The sequence below is a fragment of the Myotis lucifugus genome, unplaced genomic scaffold (genome assembly GCF_000147115.1).
Source record: "Myotis lucifugus unplaced genomic scaffold, Myoluc2.0 scaffold_23, whole genome shotgun sequence".
NCBI lineage: Eukaryota > Metazoa > Chordata > Mammalia > Chiroptera > Vespertilionidae > Myotis > Myotis lucifugus.
This window is the reverse complement of record NW_005871071.1, coordinates 8,349,922-8,364,927: the sequence shown is the minus strand read 5'-3', so window position 1 is coordinate 8,364,927 and position 15,006 is coordinate 8,349,922.

The following is a 15,006-nucleotide window of genomic DNA, read 5'->3' as shown; positions in this document are numbered from 1 at the left end:
CCAAGGCAAGCGCTCTGACCAGAAATCAAACCTTAACCTCCTGGTTCATAGGTCTATGCTCAACCACTGAGCTACACCAGCCAGGCTAGTATGCTATATTTTTAAATATCGATCAAATTCGAGCCCAAGTTTGATTGCCAATCAATGGACTTACCTAAGGAAAGGAGGTGGTTAGCCCTGCCTACAGCTCTTCTGGCAGGGTGCTGAGAAGGGTGCAGACACGAAGAAGGTCCATAAAGCCCATCAGGTCACCTGCTGCTGTGCTGCCATCTCACTGGTCCCTGTATTGGGCCCAGGCTCCAGCAGCAGGCTGCTGCCACAGGTGTTCCCTCCTGGGCCCTGGCTGACTCACGCTCCTAAATGAAATTTCCCTCAGAGGATAAGGACCTGGGCCATGTTGGGTGGAATCTTCCAGAACCAAAAACCATTCCTAAAAGAGAAGTGTGGCGGGGATGAGGGACACTAGGAGGAAAAGTGAGTACTGGGATTCTGATCCAGGAGAACGAGCCTGGGCTTGTTGTGGAAAATGGTTCAGATCACACCCCTTCCCAAACACACACACACACACACACACACACACACACACACACACACAACTATTTCTCTCTTCCCTGAAGAAAACTTCACCATGGTTTGAAGTTGGATGGCAAGGGCCCATTTGGCTTTCTCAGACCTTTCTGGTTGTTATTACCTTCATAAAGTCAGGGTCAGGAAGCCTAGATTATATCCCCCGACTTTTGTGAAAACCAGAGATGTAGTATGGCCTTTAGGCAAGTCACCTTTCTTCTAGGTCATTAATTCCACCTCCACATGTACATAGTGCAGCAGCTGAGTCAGAGCTGACAGCAGGAAGTCAGGCAGCACCATCTCTTAGAGTCCTCTGTGTGCAGCATGAAATGTTTGGGAAGATTCTTATATGGAATTTGGGGCATGCTTCTTTTTATTTTTAACGTTTTATTTTGAAATAGTTTTATACGTTAAACAATGTAAGAATAGTAACAAAAATCCCATATACATTAGCTCTAACAATTATTAACATTTTGACCAATTTGCTTTATCATTTTCTCCCCATCCCCCCTCCAATATAGAAGAGTCCTATCAAAAAAGAGTCAGGAGCAAACCCAGAGATAATGAAAACTTTATGTAAAGGTAGGATGACTATGACCACTCACAACCTGCATATCAGCCCCTCCCCTGTCCTTCCTCTCCCAGTTCAGTTAGAATGGCTCTAAACTCAGCAAACAGCCAGACAGGTAGGTTATAACCCGTTAGAAGCAAGAACATGATGGCGGAAGGTAGGGTTGTCCTCCTCTGTGTTGAATTTAAAATATTTAACTTAGAATTTTTGAGGTTTGGCCAGACCATAAGCTATGTGTAATATCAGCTTTCAAGGAAGAAGAAAGAGGTTGCAGACTTGACTAGGACAAATATTTATATGTGTTGAGGGAAATTGTGTTTCTGCATTGTATTTTCAAGTTAATGTGCTTTAGCCACTTTTATATGGAAGGTAAATTTTGTAAGAAGGAAAGCCCTTTAGATTAGGGTATAGTCCTTTTATACTAGTGGAGTTAATTTATACAGTAAACCAGTCAAAGCATGAAATTAGCCTCATAAGACATGGCTATCATTTTAACTGAACAATTTTCCACATATACATTTTAACAAATGTGGCTTCCTATAACAAGCATTCATAGTCACAATTCAACAGTCCTAGAGCATTACTTTTGCAAACAGATTTAAATAGAAATTCGACCTTATGATAACAAGATGTAGATTTAAGTTAAATTTTAAGGTAATTAATATATAAATATTTGCTATCTTTTCCCTTTAAAAAAATCTAATGACTAACCTAGTGCTTTGATTATTTTTTTATTACAACTTTTTTAAAGAGACGTTTTAGGTTCACAGCGAATTGAGGAAAAAGTAAAGAGATTTCCCAATACCCCTGCTGGCTCATGCATAGCCTCCCCACTATTAGCCAACCCCTCCGCCCCCCATGGTACATTTATTTTTATATCACAGTTCACTCTTGGTTTTGTATGTTCTGTGGGTTTGAACAAATGTATACTGAATAAATAGCCATTATTATGATGTTATACAAGTATTTTCACTGCCCTAAAAACCCTCTGTGCTCCACTTATTTGTCACCTGCCCCACTGTCAACCACCAACCTTTTAACTGTCGCCATAGTTTCCCTTTTTCCAGAATGTCATGCTTTGAGTTTTTTAACCGTTTGAGTCCCAAGCATGCGACCGCGCTGCTTGGTATTTCTCGACATAAAATAAAACAAGCGCTATCACGCTGTTTGGGTCTTTTCGTACTCATTTAGAGAAAGCGCGGTTGCGCTGTTTGGGATTCTTCGACAGTGTTTTTCAATACCCCCTGGGACTCAAACGAATCGTATGTTTTCTCGACATAAAATCTCAGCAGCGCGATCGCGCTGCTTGGGACTCAAATGGTTAAACATGTTGCTTCTTAGTCTTAAAGTTTCTTCCTTGAAATAATTTATGGGCCTCGCTTTAATTTTAATCAAAGCTGAATTGAAGATATTTGGAGCTTTAAAAAATGTATTTATGTAAGAGGTTTCTATATGCAAAATTCTAATCTAGACATCTTATATATTCTGAAGATGCATCCCTGCATTCACCAGATAAACAGTCCATGAGTCCTAAGGCAGTGTGATCAGTGTGATTTGTTCCACACGAACCTGCAGAAGTGTGCAACAGCAACTTGGGTTACGGTAGTCAGCTTGTTTTGGAGGCATACTCCAAGAGAAATATATTCTTCCGCGGTAACCACTTCTGGGCTCTCTCTGGCCACCTCCATTCTTCTCAGCAAGGAGTCTGCATCAACTGCCAAGGATGTGTCTCTTTCTCTTGAGGCTAAGATAATGGGATCCCATAAACTGCCAATACCTAGGAAGGCACCTTAATAGTTTGGAGCAAGAGTGGCTGCTACTGATTCATTTCTGGATATTCTTTTTACAGACCCAGCTTCTCTGATCTGTATACAGTGATGTCATTTCTTTACTTCCTTTCACATCCCCTTGACGGATTTCCAACTTTCAAGTTCTTCATCAAGAATCTCCATCTCCTCCTGCCCCCAGCTTCCTACTCTGAGTATTTGATCTCTCCTAAGAATCTCTTCATCTCTTCTAATAAGCCAGAATATTGGTTGTATCCTAAAACTTACCATGTTATCTTCTAGTTCAATCCCTACATAATTAGTAGTTGGCTCAGGCACAAAAACAAACACAACACAAACGGATTACTAAGGAAGTGTTTTGTGTGTGTCCAGACTTCTTGAATTGTAGTGTATCATCATGGCTTCCCTTGAAAATGTCTACTAAAAACTAACAATAAAACTGCCTGTTTACTGCTAAATTAACCATGCAGGGACTTCTGGGGAGTGTCCTATTAAACACTGCCCAAGTATTTAACAAGACTTTCTATAAATTTATTATGAATATTAGTAGTCATACTCTTTTAAAGTTATCTTAATACAATTTCTCAAAAATATTTTAGTAAGAAATTTTGTGGCAAACTATTAATATCCATGGAACATCAATTTAGAAAATGTTACTCTAATTGTATGAAAGCATCTCAATACATTAAAATGTGGGAAATATTTTAAATGTCCTCCTGGGAATTTGAAGTTATCATATTTTACAGTGATAATTTACAAGGATAAACATGTGATGGACCTTTGAAGGCAAATGAACTAACCAGTATTTGTTGAGTGGAAGATAAAGGCAGATCCTATTTTTTTGCCTAACAGGCATTCTTGGAATCCCTAGGAAAATGTGAACAGTGTAAACTGGAACTTCTGTCACTCAGGAATGTTGTAACCCTAAGCAATCATCTCTCAGGACTAGAAAGCACAGTTACTGTGATCAAGTTAAATGCTAATTCTATATAGGGCATGCACAATGGATCTAATTTGGTGACAAATAAATCTGAGAGTGCATCACGTGCATATTTTTAATGTGACAAAATAAGCATATGTTAATTTTACAGTAAAAGTTGATTGAGAATTTTAATAGAGAAAGATGGGGTGAAAAGGCATCAGGGAGCATATGCCTGATGAGAAAAAGCATGGAGATCTTTCTGAAGGTGAGAGTCCCTTTACTTCCTCTATATGAATCCCATTACATCAATTGACTGTGTTTATCCAATGACTACTTATTAGATCGATATCGGCTTTTAAAGCTTTATGGTATGTGCCTTATAGCAAAACTTAGATTTGATCAATGCACCTGGAAATTAGACTATTCCAGTGAGGAAGGCAGGGAGCCAGAAGTCGCTTATTATTCTCATGAGTTAATGGTGTCATGGAATTCCAGAATATAAATCATTTCCCCAAGGGTCTATTGTCATTGCTACATATATTAGCTTCTCAGATAATTGAGTGAGACATCTTTCCTGAGGGCCCTGTGAGGAAAAGGCAGGAGCAGAAGAGTCAGCACAGGCTTCTTCTGGCAGAAAAAACTCTTCCCCAAAATTGGTCCAAGGTTTTCCTCTAGTCTAACATGCCATGGCTTCCTTTCAAGTCAATTGCACAAAGAAGGCAAAGGAGAAAGAGGCCCATGAATAGGCAAAAGAACCCAAACTGAGGGCACTATCACATGTCCTACAAATGCAGCAGGTGCCCTCACACCTGACCTGTTGGATTTGAGAGCTGGATGGTAATAAAAAACTCCATTAAAACACGCAATGGCAAGTCCTAAACATTTTACTTTAAACAAAGATATAGAATATAAACTTAGCGTGTTTAAACTGTTTTCTATTTATTGTATTTGTTCTTTGTTTCTTCTTTCTCCTTTTTCCTGTCTTCTCTGGTATTCATTGAACATTTTGTGTAATTCCATTTTATCTCTTCTCTTTATATATCAACTAGGGGTCCAATGCATGAATTCGTGCACCTTGAAAGGAGCTGTGGGCCGTGATGCTGCGGTGGGCACAGGGGCAGGTCTCAGCCCATCCTCCGCGCCCCTGCCTGCTGTGGCCCCTGGTCCCCTGTCTGCTGGCAGCCCCGCTCCCGCCACCACTGCTTCCACATACTGATGGCCTCGGCCCCACTCGCACCCGCTTACAGCGCAGAGCAATTGGGGATGGCGGCAGCAGTGGGTACAAGTGGGACCGGTGCCATCAGTGGGTGCGAGCAGCCGCGGCGGCTGCCCCGATCACCCCTCAGGAGCAGTGGGAGGTGGAGAAGCCCTCAGGGGCGATCGGGGCTGGCAGCCAGCGCTCACACCCATTGGCAGCACCGAGCGATCAGGACCAGCACCAGGCGCTGGCAGCAGGTGCAAGTGAGACCGGCGCCTGCAGCAGGTATGAGTGCCAGGTGGGACTGTGGTGGGTGGGAGCAAAGAATTTTCAGTAACCACCAGAGGATCGCCCTGATGACAGCGACCGGCGCCCCACCTTGGTCTGGCACCCCCACTCAACTGCTCCACAATCCCACCACAGCTGATGCCACCATGTTCCGCGCTCTGCCACTTGCTGCCGACGCCCGCCATGTTCCATGCACACCCCATGGTGGTCAGCACACATCATAGTGACTGATTGTTCGGTTGTTCAGTTGTTTTGTCGTTCAGTCTATTTGCATATTAGGGTTTTATATATATATAGATTGTATTTCTTTCAAAAGAAATTTATTCCTTCTCTGATGCTTTTCTTTTCTTTATATAGATCTAAGTTTCTGACAATATCAATTTCCTCTCCCTAAAGAACTTCCTTTGGCCCTAACTGTTTGGCTCAGTGAATAGAGCATTGGCCTGCAGACTGAAGGGTCCTGCGTTCGATTCCGGTCGAGGGCACGTGCCTGGGTTGCAGGCTCGATCCCCAGTAGGGGCGTGCAGGAGGCAGCCAATCAATGATCCTCTCTCATTATTGATGTTTCTCTCTCTCTCTCTCTCCCTCTCCCTTTCTTTCTGAAATCAATAAAAAAAATTTTTTAAAAAAGAACTTCTTTTGCATTTTTTACAGGTCAGATCTGTTGGCAATGAATTCCATCAGTTTTGTATTCTTGAGAAAGCCTTATTTCTCCTTCACTTTATAAGGATAATTTCACTGGATATAGAATCTAGATTGGTGGCGATTTTTTTTCTTTCTATCATCTTGCATGTTTGCTATAGCTATAGGTGCCAAGGGCTTCAAATTTGTTTAGTGTCTTTGCTTATGTCTGCTCTGGGTTTGCCAAAGAACTTCCATTCAGATGGACTCTGAATCTTAAAGCTCTCTCAGCTATAATCCATAGAGCCCCATGGGTGTGGTGGCCCGGGTATTAAATCTGTCATTTACCAGGCCCATGTCTTTGGACTAGAACCTTCTCCTTCTCCAGGTTCTATCTCCCCCATCTTGCTTAGGTGATACAGGGAGGATATCAGGGGCTATCCTTGAAGAAATGCCCTTCCTCCAGAAGTGTTAGGACTCTGGCAGTATTTCCTCCCCTGGAGAGTAGGCTTTTGAGATGGATATTGCTTGGTTGTATTTCACAATAGCTGCTCTTTCCTTTTCCCTGTCAGAACTATAAGGGGATCTTTCTTGGCAATTCACCATGAAAAATGGTAAGGTTCCATGAAATGTAGAGACTCCCCTCCTAAGATTATACCCCCAGGAGGTTTTAACTCTCAAGTTAGACCACATCAGCCTCCATCTAATGAATCAAAATGACCACTTAAGTGTGTTATATCCGTCTATCATCCCAGGAGTTCCCCAAGTAAGCAGATCTCAGCTATGACTCTCTGGATTTGCCTCTCCTAAGATTTTAAGGTGGTGATCTGTCCTACAACCTCAGTTTTCTGAGGCGGGGGGATCCAAAAAATGATGCTAATTTTCAGTTCCTTCAGCTTTTCTTTGTTGTAAAGGCAGGAGTGACAACTTCTAAGCCCTTTACATTCACAGCTAAAACTGGAAGTGGAAGCTGCATTTTGACAGGTACATCAGACAGCCAACAGATACCATCTGAAGAAATACCAGACTTTTTCAGCATCTTCCTCACTTTGAGACATAACAACACTGAGAGTGATAAGTTGATTATAAATAACTTACCTTGGTTAGTCTGTAAAACAAAATCCCTGAATAGCATTTCTAAGCAGGCTTGATTCAATGTCTCTGAAACAAGTTTGGGTTTTTTATCCTCACCTTTTTAGAGAGGAAGGGAGAGAGAGAGAGAGAGAGAGAGAGAGAGAGAGAGAGCGAGAGAGAGCGAGAGAGAGAAAGAAGAAGAAGAAGAAGAAGAAGAAGAAGAAGAAGGAGGAGGAGGAGGAGGAGGAGGAGGAGGAGGAGGAGGAGGAGGAGGAGGAGGAGGAGGAGGAGGAGGAGGAGGAGAAGAAGAAGAAGAAAAGAGAGAGAGCTTCTTGGAGAGGTGACCTTGGTTAAAACACATAGCTCTAAGGGGAGCAAACATATTAAGAACAGTATGCTATATACGCCAGGTCCCTTGAAACATATGCTGTACAGACGTTTCTTCTCTGCAGCAACTGTGTCAAGCAGCAAGGATGGACCGGCTCCCAGCACAAGGGGTCACATTTTGATTCCCAGTCCAGGCACATGCTTGGCTTGCGGGCTCAATCCCCAGTGTGGGCATGCAGGAGGCAGCCGATCAAGGATTCTCTCTCATCAATGATGTTTCTATCTCTCTCTCCCTCTCCCTTCCTCTCTGAAATCAATAAAAAATGTATTTTAAACAAAAAAAGAGAGAGAGAAACATGAAAAACATCAATGTGTGAGAGAAACATCGATCTCTTGCCCCCTGCCCATGCCCGACCTGGGATTGAACCCACAACCTTTTGGTGTATGGGATGACACTCCAACCAACTGAGCCACACTGGCCAGGGCACAAGTTTCTTAAATGTTCTGCAATTTAAACATTTTACTCTTTCAGAATTGTCTTTTCCACCATTTGTTTTCACTTAGTGATGACAGTGCAGATTTAATTGGAAAGATGTATGTGTCTGCTAACATTTGCCTGGACAAATATTCGAAGGGAATTCAGAGAAATGAAACATTTAGTGCTTTAGCTATTCTTTTTATAGTTCAAAAAAATGTGTACAGATGGTAGTAGAAGTCACACACAAAAAAATTTCAAGAGTTAGATGGTCAAGCCAAATGAAAGAATTATTAATCTAACACTATCTTCATAAAACATTCAGTTCTAACTGTAGATAGCCCTGTAGTGGTGTTATGCAAACTTGATTTCATTATTTGTCCACTAAGCTATTGATGGAAAGAAAAATCTGCCATTTCAACCTTGCTTATATTAGGAAAGACATTAGGAAACCAAACCACAAAGACAGTAAAAATTTTTACATCATATTTAAACCTAGAAGTGTACAAGGGTAAGAGGAAGTTCCGTTTGGAAACCCCAATATTAGAATAAGGGGGGACTCAGAAGAACTACTCAAGAAAGAATCTGCCTTAGATTGTACAAGAAAGTAGCATTCTCACACTAGAAAATCAAAGTAGATGTTCAAATGAAGAAGACTCGATGGGGGAGGCACAGTCTTTCAGTGGATTGGACACACATTTCACACTTCCTGGGTGGAGAGAATGCAGCTGAATCTTGAAAACATGTACTTGGCTCTATGCCCCAGTAGATTAAGCAACAGATAAATCAGAAACAAAGCATGCCATTAACAAAAACCAGTGGATCCTATGCCAACCCAATGAGGTTGTTGAAAAATTGCTAGATTTCTAAACAACTTCATTGGTTTTCAATTAAATATGGTTTTTAAATGCTTTGTTTCCAAAAAAAAAAAAAAAGACAATGGGATGGATCTCCTAAAGGAGCCCTGTTTGAAATGATCTGGAAGCTTGCAATCAGTGTAGTCAAGGATGCCAGTAGTCACATTTAGGAAATCAGTAAGTAAACACTGACCAGCTAAATATCTGATCCTAGAAATAAGAAGGCTTTTCTTTTATAAAGAAAAACACCTTTTTATGACCAGAAAAGGAACAAGAGGATTTCTTTCTTTAGATATATCTTTAAATTTTACTTGAAATCTATATTGCCTCATTATTTGTTCAGACTACATGAGAAGTGATAGCTGGAAATAGATATGATTAGAAGAGCGAAAAAGTTTATGGCCATGAAAAATCTCTCAGGTGAAACACAAGTTGAATAACTGACCTAAGAATGTAAAGTTTAGCTACCGATGAGCCTAGGAACCCTAATCTAATTAAGGATAATTTGGGGGAAATTTTCTGTTCAAGCTTAAGGAAAGAACCAAATTATAAATGGGCCATAATTGTTAACAGATATAGGTACTATAAAGGTAGAATTTTTAAAATAGCAACTATTGCTTGTTTTAACTTCTACTTTCAAGAGTAGTACATGCTCAATTAAAAACCTTGAAAATCAGAGACAACCTCTTTCACAAAGAGGAAAAATATATCTTCTATAATGCCATCAATCACTGCTATATTTCTGTCCAGTATTTTTTATGCAACTAGACCTATGTTGTTTACCAAAATTCTCATAATATACCTACTGATTTTCTCTTAGTAATGTGTGGTAAATATATCCCATGCCAAAAATATATTTTTCCATATAGTATTTTAATGTCTGTAAAATATTCCATTGTATAAATATTCCATCATACTGTATATATATTTTTTTACAGTTTTTTATTGATTTGAGAGAGAGAGGAAGAGAGAGGGAAAGAGAGTGAAACATAGATGTGAGAGAGAAACATCAATCAGTTGCCTCCTGAACGTACCCCAACCTGGAATTGAACTCACAACCTAGGCATGAGCCCTGACAGGGAATCGAACCTGCGACTTTTTGGTTCATGAGATGAAGCTCAACTAACTGAGTCACACCAGCCAGGGCCATAATACTGTATAGTTAATCAATATATGGGATTAGTTATTTTATTTATTTTTATATTTTTGGAGTATTCTGTAGATGTCAGTTAATTTATGTTGGTTGATATTGTTTCTCTGAACTATATAATCGCTGATTTTCTGTCTTTGTTTTAGCAATTATTGAGACAACTCTAACTAATGTTGAGTTGTCTGTTTCTCCCTTTATTTCTGTCCGTTTTTGCTTCATCTGTTTTAGAACACTTATTAGATACATGCATATTTATAACATATCTTCTTACTTAAGTTAACTTTTTAACAATATAAAATGTCTATTTTTTCCATAGTAACTTTATTTCTCTTGAAATCTGTTTTGATGGATATTGATATAGCTATTCTACTTCTCTTTTCTTTTAATTCTTTATTGTTGAAGTATTACATATGTCCCTTTTTCCCTCCATTGACCTCTCCCAGCCCTATCCCGCCCCCCAGCACAGGCCTTCACCCCACTCACCCCCCGCCATTGTCTGTGTCCATTGGTTATGCTTACATGCATGCATACAAGTCCTTTGGTTGATCTCTTACCCACCCCTCCTCCCACTCTCCTGCCTTTCCTATGAGGTTTGACAGTATGTTTGATGGGGATTAGCTATTCTTAAAGTCCAATAGGCTTTCCCAAATTTTCTTATTATAATTAATTTTGTGGTAAGCAGTATGAACATACATCTTAGTATACATCTCTAATTATCTTAAATATAGAATTCTTGGGTCCAAAGGAAGTCCTCATATTTTTAAATTATTTTAATAAAAATTCTTTTTGAAAAAAAGACTCAGTAATACAATCATATTATGTTCATGCTCTTTTAACATATTATTTTTACTAATATAATATTTTATAAAATAACAGTTTTAATAATCAAATAGTAGGTTATCTTCAGCCAAGGAATGCCTGACTACTTCCCACATTATGGGCCATTGTTCAAGAACCACCAGATTGCAATTTAGACAAGTATGAACCATTACCAATAATTGGGTCATTTTATAATCTAAGTCTCCAGCATTCTATACTCTGACCACCACATTCCCATATCTCCTGCTGCCTCTCTTTAGAACCTCATTCTGCTAGTTCTTTGACACCACCAGGACATCCAACTTACTGACCCCGTCACCAATTTACTGTCCATCACTCCTGTTGACTTATTTCCTTCTTACCCAGCTTAGACACCATGAAAAATTACTCTTACTACACTCTCACATTCACCCAACTCCCTTCCCCTTCGGTCCCTCTGTGAGATCTCTGCCTAGAACACTTTTTTGTGCTTGCCTGACTAACCACAATCCTGTCAAATCCAACTCTTCACCTATTCTCCCAGGCCAGCACCCAAGCAGCTGAGTATAAGTGGAGAAAATCACACCACTATATTGACTTGTCTTAGTTTGAGTTCATGGGCCCTCTATACTGCCTGGAACTCCTACATTTTCCTGTTCAGTTCAATTCCCCCACTGTCTCCTCTCTTTTCAAACCTACTATGCTTTCCCTCCTCCTTAACTCTTTTTTGCTAACCCTGGTTATTATTTACTAAGAAAATAAAGCTATCCAAAGGGTAAATCTACATGCCCCCTCCGCTATCATTTACCTGCATTTATGACCATGGACATTGCCTTCCCTCCCATTTCAAAGGTGGACAAACCAACTCTTATATCTAAGGCTAACTTCTCTCTGCTGGATCATTCCTATTAACAAACAGGCATGCTGTCATTTCTTCTATCATTAAAAACCAAATTTAAACATTTCTTTATCAATATCCTTCTCCAGCCCACTTTTCTGCAAAACTTCAAGAAAGAGCTACCTCTACCTGCTATTTCCAGGACTTCTTTTTTCATTCATTCAATGCCACCACTCCCCTAAACAGCTCTTACCAAAAGTGTCAACATTTTCAACAGCGTCAAATCTATTGGTTAATCCTCAGTCATCCAACCCATCCTGTTCAATCTCTAGCAGTATTTGATGTAATTGACCTCTCATTCCTTTCTGAAACACTTTCTTCACTCGGCTCTGGCCAAGAAGCCACACTTTTTGGTTTTCCTGGTCCATCACTGTTCACTCCTTCTCAGCTGTTTTGGCTGGCTCCACTTCACCTCTACAAACTGTAATCATTGTGGTGTCCCAGTGTTCAACTCTAGGGCCTCTGCTACCCTCTATCTACATTCCCTCTTCAGACGTCTCATTCAGTCCCAGCTCTATGTGACAACTGCCCTTAAATATCTCATTCTGTCCACTCACCTGAGCTCTACAGCCATTAGACTTATCTTCACACTATGTCCAGGATCCCACCTCTTTTCTCCAGATCCACCATCACATGCTAATCCAATCCATATCACACCGAGTGTACTGCCATAGCCTCCTCTTTGGTCTGGCTTCCATGTTTGTTCACTTTATTGTAGCCTTCCTCCAGCAACTGGAGTCATCCTTCTAAAAAGTAAAGCAGCCCTAGCCAGTTTGGCTCAGTGGATAGAGCATCGGCCTGCAGACCGAAGGGTCCCAGGTTCAATTCAGGTTAAGGGCGTGTATCTCGGTTGCAGGCTCCTCCCTGTCCTGGGCCCTGGATGGGTCACATGCAGGAGGCAACCAATCCATGTGTTTCTCTCATATCGATATTTCTCTCTGTCTTTCCCTCTCTCTTCCACTCTCTCTAAAAATCAATGGGAAAATATCCTCAGATGGGGATTTAAAATAATAAATAATAAACTTTATAAAAATAAAAAGTAAATCAGATCATATAACTCCTTTGATAAGTGCTCTATAATGTCTCACTTTGAATAAAGGTTAAGTCCTTAACAGAGCCTATAAGGCCCTGTAGCTTCTTGCCCTTCTCTTTACCATTTTCCCCTCACTCACTTTATTTCACATACATGGAACTCCTTACTGTTTCTCAAAGAAGCCAAGTGCACTTCTACTTCAGAGCCTTTACACCTGCTGGTCGTCAACCTGAAAACTGCTACCCCGCATTCCCATAGGTGTCTCTCTCTCTCTCTCTCTCTCTCTCTCTCTCTCTCTCTCTCTTATTTTTATGTCCTTGTTCAAATGTCATCCTATCATAAAAGTTTTTCCTGACCACCCTAGAGAAAATAAGTTACACACTCACATACATATGCAGCTGTCACTATCTCCCATTATCACTTTTATTATTGTACTTACTTCCACTTTTCATATTATATATGTCAAATATAAATTGAATTGTTTATCTCCTCTAATGAGAAGGGACTTGGTTAATATTCCCAATGTCTAGAATTCTGTGTGATACATAGCAAGTACTAAACAATTTTTAAAATAAATGAACAAGCAGACTAACGAGGAATACTTATGCATTCCAGCCATAAATGAGAGCTTAGGGAATAAGGCAAATGTTTCCAAGCAATTGCAATCTGAAGGGGAAGTTTTTCTTGGCCATCCACATAGGTTTTTTGCAATTATGGTATATGAACATAGACCATCAACCACAGGAAAAACTGAAATAAAGCTCAGGCCACAAAGAAGCAGAAAGCAATAATTAAGGGCAAGGGGAAGGATTAGACAATTAGTCACCACTTGCCTTGCCAGGGTGGTTAAGAGCCTGGGCTCAGGAGTGAGACAGATCTGGGTTTGATTCCACACTAGCTCTACCACCTTGAGCAAGATCGTTACTCTCTCTGAGTCTGACTTTCCTGACCTATAAAATGCAGTTAAAACTTTGCAGAGTTGTTGTAAGAATTATATGACATAATGTTCTTAGCCCAGTCCCTGCTACATAAGAACCATTTAATATATGCCAGCTTTATTCATTTATTTTATTTTTTAATCTATCTTTATTGGTGAAAGTATTACAGATGTCCCCTTTTCTCTCCATTGACTACCCTCTACCCCATACCTGCCACCACCTTACTATTATCTGTTCCCATGGATTATGCATATATGCATATAAGTTCATTGGTTAGTCTCTTCCCAGCAATCCCCCACCCACCTTCCCTCAGAGATTCGTCAGCCTATTCCATGCGTCTATGTCTCTGGATCTATTATGTTCATCAGTTTACCTTGTTCACTAGATTCCACATATTAGTGAGATCATGTGATGCTTGTCTTTCTCTGACTGGTTCATTTCTCTTAGCCTAATATTCTCCAGGTCGCTCCATGCTGTCTCAAAGGGTAAGAGAGCCTTCTTTTTTACAGCTGCATAGTATTCCATGGTATAAATGTACCACAGCTTTTTTAAAATATATTTTTATTGATTTCAGAGAGGAAGGAGGAGAGAGAGAGAGAGAGAGAGAGAGAGAGAGAGAGAGAGATCAATGATGAGAGAGAATCATTGATCGGCTGCCTCCTGCACACTCCCCACCGGGGGATTGAGCCCACAACCCGGGCATGTGCCCTTGACCAGAATCAAACCTGGAACCCTTCAGTCCACAGGCCAATGCTCCATCCACTGAGCCAAACCAGCCAGGGCTAGCACAGCTTTTTTATCCACTCATCTTTTGATGCCCACTTGGGCTGTTTCCAGATCTTACCTATTGTAAATAGCACTGCTATGAACAAAGGGGTGCATACATTTTTTTCTGATTGGTATTTTGGGATTCTTAGGATATATTCCTACAAGTGGGATCACTGGGTCAAATGGCAGTTCCAATCTTAATTTTTTTAGGAAACTCCATACGGTTTTCCACAGTGGCTGCACTGTTCTGCATTCCCACCAGCAGTGTACTAGGCTTCCCTTTTCTCTGCATCCTTGCCAGCACTTGTCATTTGTAGATTTGTTGATGGATAGCCATTTTGACAGGTGTGAGATGGTACCTTATTGTCATTTTAATTAGCATCTCTCTGGTGATTAGTTACTTGGAGCACTTCTTCACATGTCTCTTGGCCATCTGTATGTCCTCTTTGGAGAAGTGTCTATTTAGTCCTCTGCCCACTTTTTAGTTGGTTTGTGTTCCTTGTGTTGAGTTGTACAGGTACTTTATATATTTTGGAAGTTAACCCCTTACCAGATGTATCATTGGCAAATATGTTCTCCTATAACAGTGGGTTCCCTTTCATTTTGATGCTAGTTTCTTTTGCTGTTCAGAAGGTTTTTAATTTGATGTAGCCCTATTTGTTTATTTTTTCCTTTGTTTCTCTTGCCCTAGGGAATGGATCAGTGAAAATTTGGCTTTGTGAGATGTCTGATAT